The 21683-nt window shown below is 30.5% G+C and overlaps 1 protein-coding gene across 1 annotated transcript in view; it reads right to left on the bottom strand.

Moving 5' to 3' along the window:
• LOC130678596 (transcription factor Sox-9-like) overlaps positions 1-12653 on the bottom strand; it is a 63639-nt gene extending 50986 nt beyond the window's left edge. Inside the window, exon 1 of the mRNA XM_057485918.1 lies at positions 12335-12653. The gene's annotated coding sequence lies outside the window, so the exon portion shown is untranslated. The remainder of the gene's footprint in view (positions 1-12334) is intronic.
• Positions 12654-21683: the final 9030 nt, after the last annotated feature.

Raw genomic sequence — 21683 nt, 5'->3', positions numbered from 1 at the left:
CTTAAATATTTACCGTTTATTTTAACAATTACTTTACTTCGTTATCATTATCATCAAGTCACTTTTTATTTCTGCTAACAATTCGGTTTAAATTTAAAAATTAAACACGCGGTTAATGCATGAAATTTAGTTTGTAGTTACTCGCCACCCGCTGACATGACACAATCATTCTTAAGTGATAGCGCCGACATTTTCTGGTGATACGGGTACTAAATAATATTTTATTTTAAATATATATATAAATATATGTAGGGAAAGAGAGAGCTCAGAAGTAAAATTTTTTTAAAAATTTCAAAAGTTGACATCAATTTTAATTGCCGCTTAAAATTAAAAATTAAAAAAATTGAATTTTCGCGGTTTTCGAGTTCAAATACCGGCACCGGATGCGGAAAAATAAAAATTGTACTCCATTTTAAACTACGAGAGCTTCAATACTTGGATGCTAATACAATTTTCATATCCGTATACTGGAATCTTAAGCGATAATTAAAATGTGAGACAGAAAATGTACTTGAAATTTTGTACAAAATTTTTCATCAGTCTTTTCAAATCGTATTTTAAATGATAAAATAACAAATGTCACCTAAATTTGCATATGAATTAACAGACTTTTTGAACCAGACACACTTACAAGCTTCCATTAAATTTTAAAACCACTGAAATAATTTTGAATTAATTTTAAAAATCTATTGACGGTATCCTAATTTCGATTTGAAAAAAATTTTGGCCAAAATTTCCGGCCGAAGAAAATTACAAAAATTAATTTGAAAAGTTTTCATAATAATTAATAAGAAAAAAAGTAATTATTACAATGTCATAAAGTAATATAATATAATATGTAGCGGTAATATTTTTTTTTTTTCAGTAAAATAAATTGTACGGTAACGCCAAGCGACGAATGACGTAAGAGACCGTCACGCGATAAGAATTCTGACGCCTCCATTCACGGGAGAATACTGATGTTAACTCTGCTGTAGAGTCGAGTACGACAAAATACTTTAGATTTGTGATATCAAATGAATAATATTGATAATAATAATAATAATAATAAATTAATAATTATTATTATTGGTAACAACAGAGTTGCGAAATTAATGAGCGACTTTAAAAGGCACTTTGACCTTTGTATAGAATCGGAGATTAAATTTAAATCGTTGGTATGAAAAATATATTTTCGTTTAAAATATATATGTATATATATAAATAGACATTACGAAGTCGGCGAAGCGTGTTATTGTCCTTTGTTGAGGTGGTTTATACGCTTGATTTTATTACCCGTAATTGTAGTTATCAAAGGAAAGAGATAAAATTTTTAGCGGCGGGTTTTTCGTATACGGTTTCAAAAATAATTATTTTTAATTTTTAATTTTTAATTTATAATTTGTAATTCAGGTGGAGATATCATTGTAGGAATGCGATGCTACGTATTGTAGTTATCACAGGCGTTATGGCTGTTTGCGCAACAGGTCAGTCGCGAACCCGCGCAGGTGGCGCTCTGACGCAAATGTTTTATCAGTACGTGCAATATTTAGTTTTTACTACGGACTAGTATCTATATAATAATTTTATAATACTCAACTTATTTTATGTATTTGTAAATATTTCAGATTTTTATATTTATATAAATTTCAATTTTTTACGGAAGTTATAACTTACGCCTACTTTATTTTTTTTGCTGCGAAAATTAGTGGGATTCAAAAAATTCTACACTTTTTTTTATGTAATAAATTAAAATTTGTCTAATTTCGATTTTTTTTTTTTTAGTCAAATTTAGTAACAAATCTCGCGAAAATTAAAAAAAATTTTTAGACCCACGATAAAAATAAATTTCGAGCCGAGTCTAATTTCGGTTGCAATAAAAAATTTTTTCACGCAGTAAAAAAATAATTAAGATAAATTTCCAATTCTTGACAAATTAAAAGTCGGAATAAATAATTTTTGAATGACAAAATAAAAAATAAAAACTTACTCACTCAGCGCAAAACGGTCGTCTGTAAAATAAAAATGAATAAAAAAATTAAAAGCGATATTTAATGAAAATAAAAAAGTTATTAATTATTCAGTAACGCCTGTTGTAGTCTAGAGTTCATCCGGCTGATGTACAAGCTCTCTTATGTATGATAAGTAGGATCGGATGATACGCAGGCGTTCATAATAGAAAACGTAGCACACATAGATAGATAGATATTGTTACAGGAAAGAGGAGGAAACGATGGAAGAACGTACGTACATAGGGAAAGGGAGCCAGTGACGTCATGCTACCGGAAGCGGGTCACATGTGTAGCGTGTGACCTACTTAAAAGTAACGAGGGACAAAAAAAGACCGAGCGAACTAAACATATATATCCCGAGTAGGTTCAACGCCTTCGGGGATTCATGGGCAAGGAATGCCGCCTACTACTAATGTAATCTAACTACTACTCTTACTACTACTACTTCTACTTCTACTACTGGCACTTACATTTCCCTTATACTAGTCAATACTAAATAAAGGAGAACAAAAAACGACACGCAAAACTTTCTAAAAAAAAAATATCCAGGGTCGTCAACCCGCGAATATCGCGGTGCGCGCGAAAAAAGATTCTTTGGGTCAGTGGGTCACTTACGAATCTCAAAATCTATTTTTCATCATTTTTTTCCATCAGCGGAAACTGAGAGTTCCGAGGGTGGGATGAGACCGGGACTGAGGGTGGGGAGGGGTATTGTGTAAAAAATAGTTTAGTTGGTTAAAGGAGAACTGAGTACGGAATTGGGATGAATAAACACCCCCGTGGATTTAAAACGGCTATTGTAGCTCGGCGGACACCGTGGGAAAAAAGTACTTTGGAATGGAGATCCCGCGGTTCATTCATGGCTCAAGAGCTCGATCAACCGAGAGACTACTTCTGTATGTATATATAACATAACGGGTCTGCCAACGTCACGAATAAAGAACTCGAGAAAATTTTATTTTTTTTAATCTTTCTGCGGAATTTATTTTTTATATTTAATTTTTTTGAGTGGGGAGTCAGCAGATTTTTTTTTATTTAACTCTAAATAAATTATTTGATTTAAAAAAAAAAATGCGCTGGTAAAAATATTTTTTGGAGACTGAAATTTCTGGAGCTGGAATTTGGATTTGAGTTAAAATTTAAAAGCTGCAAGTAGAGGCAGGAAAAAAAGTTCATGAAAAAGATGATTTTTTTATTTTCTTACAATTTTTTGCCAAGGTATAATTTTTTAAAAAATTGCAAGATTAATTTTCATGAAAATAAATTACGTGCATTAAAAATTGGAACTTTTTTCGCGTAACAAAAATGAAAAAAATTCATGTGGATCGACTGCTTAAGGGGTAGTTCCGAAGACTGGGGATGGCCAGTAGAACATCCAGTAGAAATTTACTTTAAAATTTTTTTTTTTTCATTGCGCGAAAAACTTCCAATCATCAGGTCCATCCAAATTTTTCCAATGACAGAACTACTAGAAAAATAATAAAATAATGAAAGTTATCCTACTCCTCAGTAGACTAAGAATTTTAGGTCCATCTAACAGGTTTACAAAGTAAAATAAAAAAGTAAAAACAGGCTTGTAGTTTTCGGGTGAACTGTAGTACGTAGGTACGTAAGCCCTGAGAATAATGCTCACGCTCAAAGTTTAAAACGGTGGCGAAGGGTCGATCCCACGGACCCTATTAGTTATACCAACCACCACCCGGTTTTAATCACCTCTCTGGAAACGTCCCATTGTTCGCCAGTGGGACAAAGGCGCAACCTGGAATTCATCTGCAAGCTATTAAATTCAACAGAACACAAGAGCTCACAAGACAAGAGCTCAGAATATTTAATACAGACGCTTTCGGTACTTAATCGATCCCACTTTCCAAAACAATTTTATTTTATTATATTTCAAATAACTTATTTCACACCGGCTGCAACTCACACAACTCCTGCTGAATAACTTGTCACTAAACTTTATCATATATATACATATATATCAAACAAAAGCTTTTGCAAATTAAATCTTAATACGAAACTCCTTTTTTGAGTCCACCCCCGTCGACTCCGAACTTCTGACTCTCATTAAATTCAAAACAAAAAATTCTTTATTTAAATTTTGAATCGCAGGGCAGGTAATTAATTTAATAAAAATGGTGTAATTTTATGTAATTAAAATAATTGATATTAATTACGTTCAATAAAATTTTCGGTGGTAAAAAAAAAATCAAACTGAGCGCGTGGGCTGACTGAGGAAAAATATGAGAACCTCTGCCTTGGAGGAGTTCCCACGCTCCTCTCCGTGTCACTAGCTTTATTGCTTCTATACAACTTTACTGTACGATGTACATACGATGTACGATGTACGATGTACTGACTACACTACACTATGTAATACTAGTACAGTTTATATTTCCCGGCTCATTGCCTGATGATAACCACCTTCGAGACTCAAAACCCATCTTTATATTTAAACTTTACGTCTCGTCTTCATTTCTATATAATTTAAATTGTGAGGCGGGAATTTCAAATTTAAAAAATGTAAGTTTGAATTTCCCGCGATTTTAATAAATTATTGTTGACTAGCAATAGTTGGTCTGTTGATTTATGTAGTATATATAGTAGGGTGATTAAAAAAAAAGTGAACCTATCCCAAATCAAATTTGAGTTTTTCTACTTGAATAGATACTTAGGTCAAGTTACTCAAGAGCAAGTCATCAAAAATGGATGGAAAAATTTGATTTCAGTTGCTTTTGGATAAAGTGACCTACGAAGTATCCATTCAAGTTGAAAAAAGTAAAATTTGACTCGGTAATGGATCAGTTGACTTGAATTTAAGCCAAAAAAGTCAACTTTGACTCGATAATGGTTCACTTGACTGGAATTTAGGTAAAAGAAGTCAAATTTGACTCGATAAAGAGTCAGTTGACTTGAATTTAAGTCAAAGTTGACTCGAGAAAGCCCTAGTTGACTGGAATTTCAGTCAAAGAAGTCAAAATTGACTGGACAAAGTGTCAGTTGACTTGAATTTAAGTCAAAGTTGACTCGATAAAGCCCCAGTTGACTGGAATTTCAGTCAAAGAAGTCAAAATTGACTCGAAAAAGTGTCAGTTGACTTGAATTTAAGTCAAGTTTTACTCGATAAAGGGTCAGTTGGCTGGAATCTAAGTAAAAAAAGAGAAATTTGACTCAATAAAGGGTCAGTTGACTTGAATGTAAGTCAAAAAAGTAAAATTTGACTTAACAAAGGGTCAGTTGACTAGAAATTAAGTCAAATTTTACTCGATAAAGGGTCAGTTGACTGGAAATCAAGTAAAAGAAGTCAAATTTGAGTTATTTCTTGGCCCTGGTTTGAATAAAATTTTCAAATTTTTCCACGGAAAATATATTAGATAAAAATTTCCAATAGGATAATTTCTGGTGCGAAGAAAATCCAATATTACAAAAGTTATTTTTCGCTGAGTGTATAAGCGCATAGTTGACTTTGGTTGACATGACGTCTATTTAAAGTTAAAAAACAAGTTTGCTTGGTATGACTAAAGGTAACTACCGCGAAACAGCATTATCCACATAACATACTCGGTGTTTAGCTGTATTGTACGGCATACATCGTACTTAATACTTAATACTTGATACACAAGTACAGTACAGAGCAGCATAAACTAATATAAACAACGTGTGTTATATTACTAAGCGGTACAGTACTACCGGGAAAAAATGTTACGAGAAAGATTCAGAATCTCTCGAGAAGAGTTTACTTTTATTTGTTAGGGAATTATTATTACCATCAGCATCACCACCAGGGAACCGGTCTTACTGGATAAACACCGTCATACTGGTTGGTAAGATAAGAAATACCGACAGTGTCCCACGGGATCTATCTTATTGAAGTGCGCTGGGAAAAAAATTCATTTTTTAAGCAATTTTTTTTTGTGAAAAAAATTAATTAATTGAAATTATATTTCTACGGGCTGTTAAAAACATTTTTTATCAAACATATTTTTAAAAAAAGTTTTTCCTTAAAAAGAGTTTTGCAAACTTGTAATTTCACTGGCCCTTGAGTGGAAAATTTTTATTTATTATTATTTCGGAGCAAATAAAAATATTTAACTGGCATCAAGTTTATCGATCATCGTTTGTAGAGCAACGATTTAAAACTTTTGTTTACTGGCATAATTTTTAAATGTCGTAGTTTTTTAATTTTAATTATTCACTTTGTTACAAACATTTGTCGGTCGTCTGATTCGACTAAATCGTGACTCCATTTTTTTATTCTCCAGAACATGGGCAAGATGAGCCTAGAAATTTTTTAACAAACAAGGGACAATTTGAGTCAGTTTAAATTTTTTTTAAAAAATTTCGAAATTTCAAATCTTCATAATATTTTTATCCCGACTAATTTCGAACTCGGCTATTTATGGCCAGTGGAAAAATTTCACTAATTTTTTTTTTTCGACTTCTCCTCTCTCACTCCAAATTTCGCGGTAATTTCAATAAATAAAATTTTATTTTATCAATTAACAAAATTTCCACAAATTCTATTAGACCATAAAAAATTATGACACTGAAGTTAGCCGACGTCCAATAATTTTTGGATTTTTCTTTTCAACAATAAATTATAAAAAAAAAAATATTTGAAAAAATTGCACCTATAGTTTATTAAATTTTCTGCATGTGCATATTTTTATATTTATTTTTTTTTTAAATTAAGTCGTTGAAACAAAAATTCGAAAATTTTCAACTGTCTGTTAACTTAAGGATCATAAAAAATGAATGATCCTGAAGTTAGCAGACATTTAAAAATTTTGGAATCTTCGTTTTGCAATAAATCAACTGCAAAAAAATAATATAAAAATATGCACATGTAGAAAATTTAAAAAACTACAGGTGCAATTTTTCAAATATTTTTTTAAAAATTTTTTATCGTCTAAAAAAAAATCCAAAAATTATTCGACGTCTGCTAACTTCAGTATCATAAAAATGAAACCTCCAAATTTTCCTTTTTTTCGCAATCGCAGTAAAAGTCAGACTCGAAATTAGTATCAAAAAAATTTGAATCTCTAAAAACTTTAAAATGAGTCCACAAAAATGTTACCGTAAAATGACACACACTAATGTCTATACACTAGTGTTAAAGTGACGTCATAACCACGCGCGGATCTGAAAACAGCTGGCCGCATTCCACGATAATTGTTTAGCATAATGGCGATATATATGTGCCGGTACGAGTTACATGGTACCATCAGTACACTCTCATCTAAATGAATAATTTCTTATAATACACTACATTACATCCATACATCCATCCATTATACATATTTATATATATATATATATATATACACATGACGTAAAGCATCGGAGGAATAAATCTCAGAGATGATTGGTCTCGGTATCAGGGAGTCGATGCGTAGGTTCATCTCGAAAATGAAATTCTAATGGTCCCTCGAATGATCGTAGGCGCGGCTTGTTAACTATTTCACACATACGCACACACACACACAAATACATACAAGTACACAAAGAGTAAGTGTAAGTCTAAGTGTAATGTTCTGCGTGATAGAGTTCGGTGGCGAATCATGGCAACGGCGCTCACATCGAGGTCAATAATTTCGCGGCCGACGACTGGCTTTTAAACTTTAAAGAGCTGAACCACAACGTCTAGGTTCAGCGCAGTGGTTCTCACATATATATATGTGTATATAAAAAATATATTTATATATAGGTACATGTATCGATCTGTGATATCGCATTTTATCGATAGTTTGTGGAATGCGATAAGACTAATGGAATCGATCTTCTTACAAATCGACTTGGAATTTTTTTTCTTTTTTTTTTATGTCTGTATGGTTGTAACTACCTCCATATATATGTATATAGGTATATAAATAATGTAAACAACAATTGTAAAAGGTAATAAAGAGTAAAAAAAATGTGATTAAAAAGTAATTGAATGAGAAATGAATTTTTACTTGGACATTTATCGACATGTTTTCTCAGAGACAAGTGTAAAGAGAATATAAAGAGTATATGTATGTATGTATGTATGTATGTATGTATGTATGGTTGGATGGATGGTTGTACAAGTGGATAAATAAATTGTGTGGGGAATAAAAATAAGTAAATATAAAAGGTACAAGTAGTTTTCTGACACACCGTAAAGACACTGATGGGCAAGACGCTGACGAGTTTAACTCGACGGGGTGGCTGGAGTTTTATAAACCTGGAGCACGGTGTTCAGGTTGGTTCAGGTAAGGCGAGAGTTGGCATCCTATCGGGTAGTTCTGAGCTTAAGCTGGACTGGGAACTGGGAAGGGAGTTCTCGGTTTAGTTGGATTGGGAGTTAAGTTAAGTCGAGTGCTGAGTAGAGGACGACGAACGCAGTGGAACGCGAGTACGATACGAACGAGAGTAGGAAAGAGGCTCGAGATAACTTTTGCACCGTATAAGGGCTCGTTTAGCTCGATCCCACGTCCACTCTTTTATCTCGCTCGCTTCTCATGCTCCTGCACGAGTCCGAAGCTTTTATATATATGTATGTGTGTATATGTGTACATATATTTTTTTATTATTTATTCATTTTTTTACGACCAGCCAACACTAAAATGTTTAATGACGGATTAGCAGTGGGAATGGCGGGTTTTATCGTAAATAGGTTAAACAGCTCGTTGTCCGTCACTCCACGTCCGGTAGTTTTATTTATTTATTTTATTATTTTATTTTATTTTTTTTTTGAGATTTGAATCTAGCCGTGGACTTTGGTAGATACCGAAATGTGCTTGGGATTCCCACGCGTGCAGGGTTCAGTTTACTTGTTTCGTAATCCTGGTTATGTGTTTTATTTATATTTAAATAGATGTAAGGATGATTGTTTGCGGGCATGTGTGGGTACGCGGACGAGTGGACGCGCATAGTTGTCGCGTGACGTAAAATGTACGCGGACGCGATGTCGCGCATGCATATGTAGACGACAAGCTGAGTACAATTGCGATTCGCTTGGGGGATAGAGAGAGAGGGGGAGAGGGGGAAGAAGAGCTTAAATGTATGGGTGGATGGGTGGATGTGTAGTTGGCAACATCTGAGCCACACGACACACGAGACAATAAACAAGAGTTGTTATTATGGAATGCGACAATCGTGAAAATTTTATGAGAACATATAATGTCATTAGTGTGATTTTATTTTTATTGTTATTGTTGTTATTATTTATTATTATTGTTATTATTAATAATCATTTTTTTTATTATGAATTACGAAATTGGAGTTATGAAAAAGAATAATTTTTTTCATATGATTGAGGCTGAGTAGGCTTTAGAGGTGGTCGTTGGAAAGGAAATTTAATTTTCTAGATATTTGGTGTCATTGGAAAATGTCCTAGGATCGATAGCTGTGAAGATTAACCCTTTTAAAGTCAATGGAAATGACAAGATACTTTTTTGAAAATTTCCAAATTTTGTAAACGGCTATAACTTTTCAACGATTGATTTTACAGATTTTTTTAATCAGACAAAAAGTATAGGAAATTAAATTTCCTACAATTTCGGTCTCTTAAAAAAATACCCTAGGATCGATAGTTGAGAAGATGTACCCATTTAAAGTCAATGGAATAACAAGATCCTTTTTTGAAAATTTCCAAATTCTTTAAATGGCTATAACTTTTAAACGATTGATTTTACGCACTTTTTTAATCAGACAAAAGTTGTAGGAAATTTAATTTCCTACAATTTCGGTCTCCTAAAAAAATTTCCTAGGATCAATAGTTTTTAAGATATACCCATTTAAAGTCAAAGGAAATAGACTTAGGCAAATTAACAAATTTCGAGCGGTTGTAATTTTCAAAAATTTTATCATCCGCTATTTTTCCTCGAACAATAACCAAATTTCCTTGTAGTAATAGACTATATACATTAACATTTCAAAATTATAAGGTATGACTAATCAAAATAAAAAATTGATGTTTCCCGCGATTGACGAATTTTTGAAAAAAGTGTTAATGGTAATTGCTAAATTTCAGAGTAATTGAAATATAAAAATAAGTAAGTTATCAAAAAGAAGATTATATATATACAGAAAAAAGATAACATAAGGTGGGTGTATATATTTTGAGCCTGGCAGTAGTTAGCAGTTAGAATAGTATAGAGAAGTAAGACTGCAACATGGGCAGCAGACCGTTCCGTCTCGTCGTGGCTGAGACCTTAATGACGTCATTATATCTCTAATTAGGATCTTTACGACTTTACCGCCTAGCCAGTGCAGGCGCACCCTTGAATACCTACATCTGGTTTACTTGATCTAATCTCATGTTATTACTTACTATCATGTTTATACCAGAATCCATTTACGTGGGACAATTTCTCTTTTTCAGTTTTACCATAAAAAGGAATTTAACATTTTCAAAAATTCATACATATAAAAATTAAAAAAAAATTAATTATTCTGTAAAAATTTTAATTCAAATTGTTCTTAATTGAGTAACCTGTTGCCGAGCACGTGACAATCACTGAGTACTCTTATTACTAAAGAAAAAACTAAATGTAGGGTGACTTGAACAGTAAAATAAAAAATCTCCCACCCCTCAATATTATCATTATTACCTTAAAGTAAAAATAAAATTCTTAGCTCCATTATCTGCGCATTCTTAACACACTCGCGCACACGCTAAATAAATTTATTTAACCTATCTAATATTTAATCTATACAAAAGTATAAAAAATGTTGAAATTCTTTAGCGTTTGTCTATTTAATTATTTTCTATTTAAACACAAGCAATCATACTTTTATAGTATTGATAAAATATATACAGCTGGACCAACAATTATTCTCATTACCATACTCTTTAAATCTGTCTTCAGTGACTGTCATTTTAATTTTTTAAAAATTTGTGTTAATTTTTAATCTTCTTTAGATATCACATTAATTACTCAATTTTTAATTTTCAAAATTTTAAAGGCGCGAATTGGACAAAATTTCATACATAAAAATTTTTAAAAATTATTTTACATCAGAATTAATTACCGTTACTTTTTTATTTAATTCAAATATTAATTAAGAAATTTTTTGGAAAGGGTCAAAAAAAAAAAATTTATTAGTCGAATTTTTCAAAATTTATAATAAATTTTTTTTATCAATAATTTTAAAATTTTTTCATCAGAAATTTCTTGTAAGGGTTTGAAAAAAATGAATTTTCATAAATTATTCAAATTTGTTATTACGTCATTCTATTTATACTTTTTGTTGTCTACTTAAAATAATAATGAATAAAGATGTCATAAATCTATAATAGTGATAAATAATAAAAATACTAATGGGTAAAAAAAATAATGAGACAAGTTGAGGACTGCTGAACTGGCAAAAGCCACTGACCGTAACCGAAATAGATCAGATGGGCCTTACATCTACATCGCGAACAACCTTTTTGAGCTTTCGGCAACTAGTTTATTTTATAAACATTGCATACAACGACTTCTTATCCGTCTTATTTATGCCTTGTTCATTTTGCTTAAGCCCTCTTACCTCTTTATCTAGCTTTGTTAATTATACATAAATATACATACTCATTATTACCATTTTCCGGTGTCCCGAACTATCTAAGATAAACTTTTTTAAATTTGGCGGTTCTCAAATTCATTTTTCAAATTTATTATCCGCCCAAATTTAACTTCTCCTCAATTAAAAAAAAAAAAAAAAAAAAAAAACCAATGATATTTTAATAAAGTACATAATTGTACCGCCAGTCTCAATTATCAATTTAATTATTTAAAAATAAATAATTTTCTATTTGAAAAAAAAAATGATAAATATTTAAAAATAAAAAAAAAATTTATGATCGACGATTGAGTTTAAATCGATATCGGGGCCAAAGAGTATTGGTCTTTGCTCTTATGGCACATCATAACCATTCAAAGATCTCACATACTCACGCATGCGCACTAGATCAACAGATGCGCACGCACGTGCGCGTGTACATTATGTGTATTTACATACTCGAGAGTTTAAAAAAAAAATTTCCTATCAATGTTGATATAATTTTAATCGCCCAAATGATCAACAAATTTTTAAATTTCGATTTAATTACGAGTCATGATACTCATTATTATTTTTTTTTTATTTATAATTTCGGGGAAAAGTAATAAACATTTATCGGTAAATATTTACTGATTCAATTTATTCTCTGAATAAAGTCGCGTCATAGCTGCGTTCTATCATAAAATATTATTATTATTGGAACATTAGATCATTAAATTTCAGAGAAATAAAAATTTATTGGGTTTTTTTTTAAAATAAAAAATAACGAGTTTTATTGGGACATAAAAATTAAAAATGTATGAGAAAAAAGGTTCGAATGTGACCTTGTAACATACCTTTGATTTATAAAAATTATACTTCCGGTCCCACCGCATTCCCAGAGCTCACTCTCACTGTTACAGTTCTTGACAGTTAAATATATATAAAACATATAAACCGATATAAAAATATATGTTTGTTGAAAGAGTAAATTATCGAAAAAATTTTAAAAAAATTCACGGCACTTGTTGACGTTAATTTGAATTTAAATTAGCGGGACACGTTGAAATTTGTTATTACGACACCCGAAGAGGAAGTGGCCGAAGAAGCAGAGGAAGTGAAGGAACAAGTAGAAGAAGAAGGCGCGAACTGTCAAGCACCTCTGGTAGACGGCCGGCTGGCGGACGAGAACTGAGTACAGAGCAGCCGTGCACTCGCGGATCCCCTCCTTCATGGCACCTTCAAGACCACATTCGTGACAGGGAGGCTCGGGGAAGTAGAAATGAATAAGAAGGGGAGGGATAGAGATAGACAAGTACCAAGTACGAGGTGGAAACTCGAGGACCGAGACCGTGTAACGAAGGACGTGGAATTACACTTTTCAGACTAATTAATTATTTTACTTTTTATTTCGCCCCCATTTTGTTTTCTGTTAAATTTATTCTCTTTTATTTAAACAAAATCACTCATTAGCATTAAAAATTACTGAGTAATAGAAGACATTGCCGTAGAAAAAGAAAAATAGTCGGGCCGCGGTGGCATCTCGCGGCCGGCGCGCGCACTTGAACGATTAAACAAAATGGCTGGTGGTGATTTCAGTAGAAAATACCGTCAACGTTAGACATTTTATATCAATTATTTAGTAACGAATTTATATATTAATTTATATTGTCATTATTCAGGCCAATAATTATCGATAGTGTCGACGTATGATTTTTTTTAAACTCAATAACGTGGCCTTCGCCACTTCGTTCCCACTTCATTGGCTTCAAGCGATTTCCCCATCATTTTTATGATTAACTTTATTGATAATTTTTATATCAACTTAATGACTTGATAAGAAATAATAAAAATCTAATCATTTTAAATGAATTTTGTTAAAGTACAATAGAAAAAATTTTTTTTTATTTTTATTGAAATTTACTGCTGCCGATAGATTATTATTTTTTTAAATAAATATATACTAGTTTTATATTTACTCAACGTCCACGTGGCCTCGAGATCTTTAAAGAGCGTTCGGTTATGGCCTTTAGAATTAATCGCATACCGTACAATTATTTTATATTTCAATCAAAAATATTTTTAATAAAAATAATAATTATTATTAAAAGTAATTGAATTTTTAATCATTTTTTTAGATGCGTATTTCAAAAAAATTAATTAATTTGTTGATAAAGGGGGGGGGGGTGATTACAATAAAAATGATAAATTTTTTTTGGGGGAAAAAGAATGAGAGAAAATTGGCGCGAATTTTTGAAACTTTGGGAGGGAAAAAAAAAATATTTAAATAGAATTTTGAGAATAAATTTTTTTTGCAATGGAATAAGGAAAGCAAGCGACGTTTGATAAGTATACAAAGTTGTAAGTAATTTTATTTTATTGCGATAAATATCGAGTTTTAAACGAGGCACTAAATTAAGTGGTTGTTTGTTCGTATGTCAGGTAAATTGGCTGGGTGATAGGAAAATAATTTTAAATACTTAGCGACAATGTCGTTATGGGGGACAATTATCAGCGAGTAAGTAAATGTCGTGATAATGTTATGGATAAAAATATTTTTGAAGGTTACGGGGATCAAAATTTAAATTTGGATGGGTATTTTTTTAGGAAGGAGGTATTAAAAATGATAAAAGTTTAATTTATGTGAATTAAATAGTGTGGGAGATGTTCCCTTGACCTCTCGATTGTTTATCAGACTGGACAATCTGAAGATGTGTATCGTAAAATGGAGGCGTAAATAAAATTATTTGTATATATATTGTATATTTGGTTGGGTTCTGACAGAATTCATTGATTCGCGGTGAATAATACGCTCGTATTTAGATTTTTTTTTTTAAATGCTGAGTGAATATATAAAACAGAGACGAACTCGCAGACGACTTCGAAATTTCAATGAATTATTTAGGGCAAAATGTCTGTCAATCTTTTTCGTAAAATCTATTATGTATTTTTATATTGAGTAATGTAATTAATGTATTATTAATTTTTTTATATTTAGTTTATGATTTCTTCGTAAGTCGATAATTAAAGGCATTTTTAGAATTTAGATAATTATTTTTGATAACCGACTTTGTAGTTGGAATAGAGGATAAGGTAATTTTGTGAGTCATTATTGGGAAGAATATTATATTTTCTTTGACTGTCGTATCTACAAAAATACCGTAGGATCAATAGTTTAAGGGCTGCCTTAATTTCAAGTCGTTGAAAATAATACGATATTTATTTAAAAATTTCCAAATTTTTAAAACAGCTATAACTTCTTAACAATTAATCCTACAGAAATTTTCAATCAGACAAAAAATGTTGAAAATTCAATTTCCTACAATTTTCATATCCATAAAAAAATTCATAAAACCAATAGTTCAATAGCTTAGCCAACTTTTTCGTTCATAATGACTACATACTCTTATATGAATTCCCAAATTTAAAAAACGGCTATAACTTCTTAACCATTAATCCCACAAAAATTTTCAATCGGACCAAAAATGTTGAAAATTCAATTTCCTACAATTTTTATCTCTATAATAGATTTCATAAAACCAATAGTTCAATAGCTAAGTCAACTTTTTTGTTTATAATAACTATACTCTTATATGAATTCCCAAATTTAAAAAACAGCTATAGCTCTTCAACGATTCATCCTACGCTATTTTTCAATCAGACATAATTTATAGGAAATCTAATTTTCTACAAGTTGGGTCTCTATAAAAAATACCCTAAAATCAATAGTTTCGATGATACACTCATTTTAAACATTGGCCAATAACTCTGATAAATTTTTGATCATCAATATTAAAATTGTTCTCATAAAGCGAATATTTGAAGTTATCAGTAAATAAATATGGAGTAAACAATTTTTCATAAGATTAATGAAAGCAAATATTGATTTAAATTGAACAAAATATATTGTCAAATGAATTTATTAAGGCGTAAAAATTCCATCGGTATATTCTATCCAGTCGGTCGTATCGTAACAGTTAACTATCGACTTAATATAAGTACTGTACATTATTATAGTCTCATACACGTACATAAGAATGTAATGCATATCAGCTATTGTGTACTGTATACTTGTAAACATATAAATGTATATATGCTTAAAAACACTTGATAAACTTTCCAAATTCATAAAATTCCATTCTCAATACAATGATAATAATCTACCGTTATCATCGTGTCGCCATTGCGTACACTTTGATTGCTTAGTTATATATATTATTGCTTTGAATAAAATAAAAACCATCGACTCTTCAATAATAATAATGAATAAAAAGCCAAAATAGCTTAAGAAATAATTAAAAATAATGACGGCAGTAAATGCAGACTCAGTCCGCCGTAATCCGGAGTAATTTAAAAAAAAATCAAAATTCCATTAATTATTTATGCGGGTTAAATAATAAATTATCCGCATATTTATAGAATGTGTAAGTTTGTACGTGTCCGAGCGGTTTGACGAATAAATGAGCTACCGGTCTAATAAATAGTCCACGCGAATATAAAATAGGGTGAGAGTATGGCGAATAGAAGGAAGATCAGAGAGCGTGGCAGCCACCCTGACGGCTCGAAATATCGCAGACGAATAAAATAGTCGAGCAGGCGACGCTAGCTAATGAAAATAGAAAATGGATTTAGAAATAGAGCACTCGCTCATACTGTATACTAACGGAGAAAGAGAGTGTGCGGATGCTGAAGACCCAGAATTTCATCGAGTCTGGTTCATACGTTCTCATATCAAAACTTTTAAGTCACTAAATAATTTCATATTTATAAATATCCATCAATGGATCCGAACTTTATTCCTCATTTTATAAATTCAAGTTAATCATTCATTTTTTAAATTCATTTCTACAAACGGACTTGAATTTTTTTTAAACATTAGTCGATTAATTAATTAATTAATTAAAAATAATGCAGGCATTGATGATTTTTTACGGCAGTTAAAGTAATGAAATATTTAATGACAAAAAAAATTTCAATTAATTTCGTTTTGAAATTAAAAATTAATCGACTAATTAATTATGGAGATTAAGAATTTTTTTTTTTAAATTTGATAATTATTTGAAGACAAGAATAAATAGAGGGCTAATGATCACTAAAATATAAATAATTAATAATGTACGATGCATCGTGCGATTAGGGTACTTGGGTAAATTTATTTCCATACAAATACGAAAACACCATCAACCACGAGGGGTCCAACTGCTTCATAATGAGCCACCAGACCAACCCGGGAATATAACCAGCGTCAGCAAATTTGAAGGCACTCGTACCTTTATTCACGCCTTACATTAAATAAACTTTAATTTTATTATTATTATTATCAATATTAATATTTATTTCCTTCGTTTATTATATTAATTATCTATTGTACCAAGTATGCTCCACTTTAAAACAATAACTAAAATAATTTAATTTATTCCCTGGTGAAAATTTTTCGGACTTCTGTCTGAAAAACTCAGTTCTAGAGTTCTAAAGACTTTTTCTGACAAAAGTCCGAAAAATTTTCATCAGGGTTATGATGGTCTATTAGCTGAATATTAAAAATTTTTTTATATTTGTCTATACATTCGTACAAGCAGAATTTTCGTATTCTCCAACTTTGATTAAACAAAGAGAAAAATTTATTGGGAGAGTAGTTCGGGGCTCGACACTAGATGGCGCCTACCATTTATAGTGTCCCTGGCAAGAAACTTATTTCAAAAGTTTTATATTGAAAATATGATAGCATTATTGGTACAAGTGTTTGTTTTTAAAATTTTTCCACAAATAAAAAGTACAAACTACAAGTATAAAACAAAATATAAACGAAACTTATATATTAATTTTTGTAAAAGTCTTAAATAAGATAACAGCAAAACTAACAGCTTTTTGTATCCAACCTAATCAGAAATAAAGAGAATTTTGAAACTGAAACTGAACTAATTATTGGTACCAATATTTTTCTGTCATACGAATTATTTAATATGTATGAATGACTCGATATAATACCTTTACTAGTGATATTATATTGAAAATAACAACTATAAATCATAATTGTAGAGGGTTCTTACGGTACAATGAACTACCAAAGGAAATTACAAATGAATCTCGAATCGATAGGTTTAAAAGATTATTAAAAAGAATATACCAAAGAGAATGTACAAATATATATATTGATATGTATGATAATTTATTTAGTAAGTGTTCTAGGTGTCAAATCCATAAACTCCACTAGTCAATGAAAATTTGCTCGAAAATCTGGTTTTAAAAAATGAATGCTATGTAATAAGATAGTTTTTTATAAAAAGATGTATTAAATAGCGATTAAGCTAGCTGACAATAAACATAACATTAAATTATCTCCAACCCATGGAACAAATATTATTTACGGGTATAAGTCGAAGACGCTAGTCATCAGACAAAATGGCCTAACCCCTTCGGCTTTTACATTTAAACTGTAATAATATTTTTGGGTTGGAGAATAAATAAGTCCAGCGATGTCCTCGAGATAAATCACTGGACATGGAAGTGGGGTCCATCCTGCCATGCAAAACTGTTCATTCAGTGCGATTAGGGTAAACTATAGATAGTAACGACCTTAGGAGAGAGAAGGATATTTATGTATGTATGTATGTATATATATATATATATATATATATATATCACTTCCTCTAATGCAGCATCCGCCGAATAAATATTGACTGTTATGTGTTAACATTTCCGCATTAACGATGCATATTAGGAAGGGACAATACTTGCCGTGCGAACCACTTCCTTCCCGTCCTCATGTCCGTACTGTTACTGTACAGCACATGTACACCTACAGGTACATCGACATCAACATGTGTAAGTACACATCCACAAGTACCATGTCTATGTCCATGGATAAGACTCCGTAGGAGTATTAGTGTAAAACGAGCAACGACCGAGTGACTCCTTCCTCCCCTCTCGTTCACTCCAAACTAACTCTCGACTCTCTCTCCCGCTCTCACACTGTGCATAATATCCTACATTATACACCGGCACATGAGTACGTGCGCGCGCATATATCTGCTAGTTGTAGTTTCATTCATAAAATTTAACCCGAGTATTACGCGTTACTCGTAGCTACGTGCGCTAATGTAATGTCATCTCCTACCAAATTAAGATCCGATTGAAGGTATATGCAATAATTATGGCTGATTAATTGTCAATAATTAATTGATCATTAATTACTTAATTAATCGATTGGTTTATAGATATTTATTTTCCGCAGCTTCTAAGGAGCCGATCAATGTTTATTTTTTATATTGTATATATATACATATATATATATTTATATGTATATATATATGTATATGTATTATGTATGTATGTATGAAAATTGTATGATGATTTTAAAAAACTAAAGTCTTAGATTTGAAAGGACGGTGACCCTCAAGCCCTGGGCGGAACTCGTTCGCTTCCGGTGCTGTTCCGCTGCGGCTATTTCAGTATTATAAGACCATACTGAGTTCTTAGGTTTTAATGTGAGTGTGTGAATTTAATGGATGTATTGTAGGATAGTATGAAAATTTTATTAAAGACGAGCCTTTAGACTTGGGTTCAATTATTAACAGATGGGTTTTCAAAAAATAACATCCATGGGTGGTGTTTAGCTGAAGTTTAGGTAATGGGGTATCTGTGATAATAAAATGGCAAAGTTCATTTTTGTTTGATAATACGGCCCTGAATGCCTTGATGCTCTGAGTTCATTGATTTGACTTGGACTCGTGTATTAAAAGAGTTACGGCATTGGAATTGAGTGAGAATCGATTTTTTCAAACGCGGTACCTATTGTAGTTTTTTTATCGAATGCATATGTGTACTTGAGGTTTTCAAATAAATTTTTTTTGAATAAAGAATATTTACTTTAAGTCGAAAATATTTTTTCTGTGTTCTCTACCGCCTGTATAGGAAAGATTGAACTAGTAAGGAATCAAAGATTTAAAAAAAGTGTGTTTTGGTTGATTTTCGAGTTTAAAAATTCTTAAGCGACCTATGAAAATTTTGATTGACTTGAAACGTAGAACCGACTCTTCAAATACTAAACTAACATTTTTCACGTGAGCTTCAAGATGAAAAAGTAAAAAAAATATTGCCGCCCTAATACACACATATATACATTTTTATTTACACGAACTGTGGAATATCATCAAATATTTCATTTTTGAAAAATTACTCTAGAGTACGGTCTTAATTAAAAACTAATCAATTAATTTTGAAAAACTTTTATTGATGATTTAGAAATATGACTCGTAAAAAAATTTTCGATCTACGGTTCAAAATCTTAAGAATTTTCTTAGACTAGATACAAGACCAGCTCTTCAGTTTAAGAAAAGTCTACCGGAAGTTAGCGTTCGCAGCCATTTCAATGCAAAAAATTTCAAATTTCTCCAAAATCATTCCCAATTACACCCCGAAAATTGTGACCCCCAAAAAATAATAAATCATCTCTTCAGATTTAAAAAAAAATCTTCACTTAATTCTCAGCAGTCTAAAAATATTTTGTCCGCGAGATTAATTACTGCACATACATGTCACTACATATATGTAATTATCAAGTGCGATTGTTTATCAAGCATCATTAATTGCATTAATTAATTGATTAGAAACAATGAGAGAAAAATAATCATTGCAATTAAATAAATTATTTAATCCATAAATTAATTAATAAAAATACAATAATAAATCGGGGGTCAATTTATATTCAATTAAATAATTTTAACTCTACATTTATGAATGACGATTAAGAGAACTTTGTTCTGTTTACTTTATTTAAAATAATTTATTATTTTATTAACGATAATAATATCCGTGATTTTTTGTTTAATTTTTTTTTGTTGCGTTCAATCGAGTCGAACGATCAATGCCTCCGCGGAATGCGCTACTGTCTATATTTATTTGCAGTCGAGGGGAAGCCCGACTGATAATAATAACAACAATAATGAAAATAATTATTATTTAAATTACCACAGGCCACCTAGTGACCAAACTATTTATAGATTTTTTTTTTTAACTCGAATGCAAAAGTATTTTTACCATCAATAAATTTAATAATCGAATTTTATAATCAGTCGACTGTCAATTTCAAAAATCAAATTTATTTATTTATAAATATACAGAAAAAAAAATTTTCCAAGAAACCGACGATGAAAAATTTTCCCACGATACTAAAACTTATATCGCGTATTAATATTCATATGTGATAAATATATATATATGTTTAAATAAGAATTTTTTTAATTTTTAAATTAAACTTTTTCAAACGGTATCCGTTTTTCCCGGCCTTTTTTTTTATATATATAAAATCATACTTTTATTCTCTTGCTTTCGCGTCAGTGGACAGCGAACGCGCGCAATTGACCGCTTCCTACGACTTCCGGTTTTTGCTTCTGTTAACTTCTTTCAGTTCGTTGATTAATAATTTTTTTTTTTCTTTTAAATACAAAAGTATTAAAAAAAAAATAAAAAAAAAATTCATCCGAATGAAAAGTTCAAATTAAAAAAAAAATTACCGCGCCGACGTCATAAATGTTTATAATTAAAAAAAATAATTATAGTAATTAAGTGAAATAAAAAAAATTGGTAGCGACTGTTATGCAAACTAAAATTGTACCAAATAAAATTCTTTCTTCAACTAAAAATAAAATGACTAGATGTCGATGCACTGTACTGCAATGACGTAAGACAAGTACAATTAAATACAATAACAATAATAATAATAATAATAATAATAATAATAAAAATAATAATAATAATAAATTAAATTGCGTAATAAATAATTTAGCAGACCGAGAAATGTCATAAAAAAAATTATTTCATATTAAATATAACATACAAATATATGTATTCTTATATATAAAAAATACTAAATGGATAATGACAATATATAAATTAGTATACATATATATTCAATGTAAAATAAAATTTTGAAATTAAATTTTTGAGTGATTGATAGTAATCATAAAAATATTCACCTAGTGAATTTTTGGATGATTTTCAAAAATGATAAATTATAAAAAAAAAATATTTTAAAAAATTGCACCTATAGTTTTTTGAATTTTCTAAATGTGCATTTTTTTAGTTTTTTTTTTTTTGTCATTATTTTGTTTAAAAAAAAAAGATCCTTGAGTTAGCAAACATTTAAAAATTTTTGAATTTTTCTTGCAACAAATCATTTGCAAAAAAAAAAAACTAAAAATATGC

Source organism: Microplitis mediator, chromosome 2 (assembly GCF_029852145.1).
Source record: "Microplitis mediator isolate UGA2020A chromosome 2, iyMicMedi2.1, whole genome shotgun sequence".
NCBI classification, from domain to species: Eukaryota; Metazoa; Arthropoda; class Insecta; order Hymenoptera; family Braconidae; genus Microplitis; species Microplitis mediator.
Note: the sequence above shows the minus strand (reverse complement) of the source record. Positions and strands in the feature narration are given on the sequence as shown.